This window comes from Syngnathus leptorhynchus, unplaced genomic scaffold, assembly GCF_054491065.1.
Source record: "Syngnathus leptorhynchus isolate UIUO unplaced genomic scaffold, UIUO_Slep HiC_scaffold_906, whole genome shotgun sequence".
Lineage (NCBI taxonomy): Eukaryota > Metazoa > Chordata > Actinopteri > Syngnathiformes > Syngnathidae > Syngnathus > Syngnathus leptorhynchus.
In genome coordinates, this window is record NW_028232728.1 from 1,686 (window position 1) to 5,000 (window position 3,315).

Consider the following 3,315-nt stretch of genomic DNA (forward strand, 5'->3'; position numbering starts at 1 on the left):
GGAGCCCTGGAGCTATGGAGCCCTGGAGCTATGGAGCTATGGAGCTCTGGTGCTATGGAGCTATGGAGCTCTGGTGCTATGGAGCTATGGAGCTCTGGTGCTATGGAGCTATGGAGCTCTGGTGCTATGGAGCTATGGAGCTCTGGTGCTATGGAGCTATGGAGCTGGTGCTATGGAGCTATGGAGCTCTGGTGCTATGGAGCTATGGAGCTCTGGTGCTATGGAGCTCTGGTGCTATGGAGCTATGGAGCTCTGGTGCTATGGAGCTATGGAGCTCTGGTGCTATGGAGCTATGGAGCTCTGGTGCTATGGAGCTCTGGTGCTATGGAGCTATGGAGCTCTGGTGCTATGGAGCTCTGGAGCTCTGGAGGTATGGAGCTATGGAGGTATGGAGCCACCAGCCAGCACCCTCCGTGGCTGGATCAATGGAAGTGTTTAGGTACCAGGCGGCCAAAGTGCCGAGGCCTCACGCTCGACCACGCCGGCGCAGAGTTCCAGCCGCTCGGATGAGCTCTGTCACTCTCCCGCCGCGCAGCCACCGGTAACGGGGAAATGTCGCCGCCTTGTGGACACGCCGTTGTAAATGAATGGGCTTTCGCACTTAGTGCAATTTTCGCCAACTCTCTGACTTAGAGCTATGGAAGTATGGAGCTATGGAGCCACCAGCCACCCAGGCTGGAGCTATGGAGCTCTGGAGCTCTGGTGCTATGGAGCTCTGGAGGTATGGAGCTATGGAGCTATGGAGCTATGGAGCTATGGAGCCCTGGAGCTCTGGAGGTATGGAGCTATGGTGCTATGGAGCTCTGAAGCCATGGAGCTCTGGTGCTATGGAGCTCTGGAGCTCTGGAGGTATGGAGCTCTGGAGGTATGGAGCTATGGAGCCCTGGAGCCCTGGAGCTATGGAGCCCTGGAGCTATGGAGCCCTGGAGCCCTGGAGCTATGGAGCCCTGGAGCTATGGAGCCCTGGAGCCCTGGAGCTATGGAGCCCTGGAGCTATGGAGCTATGGAGCCCTGGAGCTATGGAGCTATGGAGCTATGGAGCTCTGGTGCTATGGAGCTATGGAGCTCTGGTGCTATGGAGCTATGGAGCTCTGGTGCTATGGAGCTATGGAGCTCTGGTGCTATGGAGCTATGGAGCTCTGGTGCTATGGAGCTCTGGTGCTATGGAGCTATGGAGCTCTGGTGCTATGGAGCTATGGAGCTCTGGTGCTATGGAGCTATGGAGCTCTGGTGCTATGGAGCTATGGAGCTCTGGAGGTATGGAGCTATGGAGGTATGGAGCCACCAGCCAGCACCCTCCGAGGCTGGATCAATGGAAGTGTTTTAGGTACCAGGCAGCCAAAGGGCCGAGGCCTCACTCTCGACCACGCCGGCGCAGAGTTCCAGCCGCTCGGATAAGCTCTGTCACTCACCCGCCGCGCAGCCACCGGTAACGGGGAAATGTCGCCGCCTTGTGGACACGCCGTTGTAAATGAATGGGCTTTCGCACTTAGTGCAATTTTCGCCAGCTCCGTGGCTGCAAGTATGGAGCTATGGAGCCACCAGCCAGCCAGGCTGGAGCTATGGAAGTATGGAGCCATGGAGCTCCGGAGCTATGGAAGTATGGAGCTATGGAGCTATGGAGCTCTGGAGCTCTGGAGCTCTGGAGCTATGGAGCTATGGAGCCCTGGAGCTATGGAGCTATGGAGCCCTGGTGCTATGGAGCTATGGAGCTCTGGTGCTATGGAGCTATGGAGCTCTGGTGCTATGGAGCTATGGAGCTCTGGTGCTATGGAGCTATGGAGCTCTGGTGCTATGGAGCTATGGAGCTCTGGTGCTATGGAGCTATGGAGCTCTGGTGCTATGGAGCTATGGAGCTCTGGTGCTATGGAGCTCTGGAGCTCTGGTGCTATGGAGCTCTGGAGCTCTGGTGCTATGGAGCTATGGAGCTCTGGTGCTATGGAGCTATGGAGCTCTGGTGCTATGGAGCTATGGAGCTCTGGAGGTATGGAGCTATGGAGGTATGGAGCCACCAGCCAGCACCCTCCGTGGCTGGATCAATGGAAGTGTTTAGGTACCAGGCGGCCAAAGTGCCGAGGCCTCACGCTCGACCACGCCGGCGCAGAGTTCCAGCCGCTCGGATGAGCTCTGTCACTCTCCCGCCGCGCAGCCACCGGTAACGGGGAAATGTCGCCGCCTTGTGGACACGCCGTTGTAAATGAATGGGCTTTCGCACTTAGTGCAATTTTCGCCAACTCTCTGACTTAGAGCTATGGAAGTATGGAGCTATGGAGCCACCAGCCACCCAGGCTGGAGCTATGGAGCTCTGGAGCTATGGAGCTCTGGTGCTATGGAGCTATGGAGCTCTGGTGCTATGGAGCTATGGAGCTCTGGTGCTATGGAGCTATGGAGCTCTGGTGCTATGGAGCTATGGAGCCCTGGAGCTATGGAGCCCTGGAGCCCTGGAGCTATGGAGCCCTGGAGCTATGGAGCTATGGAGCCCTGGAGCTATGGAGCTATGGAGCTCTGGTGCTATGGAGCTATGGAGCTCTGGTGCTATGGAGCTATGGAGCTCTGGTGCTATGGAGCTATGGAGCTCTGGTGCTATGGAGCTATGGAGCTCTGGTGCTATGGAGCTATGTAGCTCTGGTGCTATGGAGCTCTGGTGCTATGGAGCTATGGAGCTCTGGTGCTATGGAGCTATGGAGCTCTGGTGCTATGGAGCTATGGAGCTCTGGTGCTATGGAGCTATGGAGCTATGGAGCCACCAGCCAGCACCCTCCGTGGCTGGATCAATGGAAGTGTTTTAGGTACCAGGCAGCCAAAGGGCCGGGGCCTCACGCTCGACCACGCCGGCGCAGAGTTCCAGCCGCTCGGATAAGCTCTGTCACTCACCCGCCGCGCAGCCACCGGTAACGGGGAAATGTCGCCGCCTGGCGGACACGCCGTTGTAAATGAATGGGCTTTCGCACTTAGTGCAATTTTAGCCAACTCCGTGGCTGCAAGTATGGAAGTATGGAGCTATGGAGCCACCAGCCAGCACCCTCCGCGGCTGGAGCTATGGAAGTATGGAGCTATGGAGCTATGGGGCTATGGAAGTCTGGAGCTATGGAGCTCTGGGGCTATGGAGCTCCGGGGCTATGGAGCTATGGAGCTCTGGGGCTATGGAGCTCCGGGGCTATGGAGCTATGGAGCTCCGGGGCTATGGAGCTCCGGGGCTATGGAGCTCCGGGGCTATGGAGCTATGGAGCTCCGGGGCTATGGAGCTCCGGGGCTATGGAGCTATGGAACTATGGATCTCTGGAGCTCTGGAGCTATGGAAGTATGGATGATCCA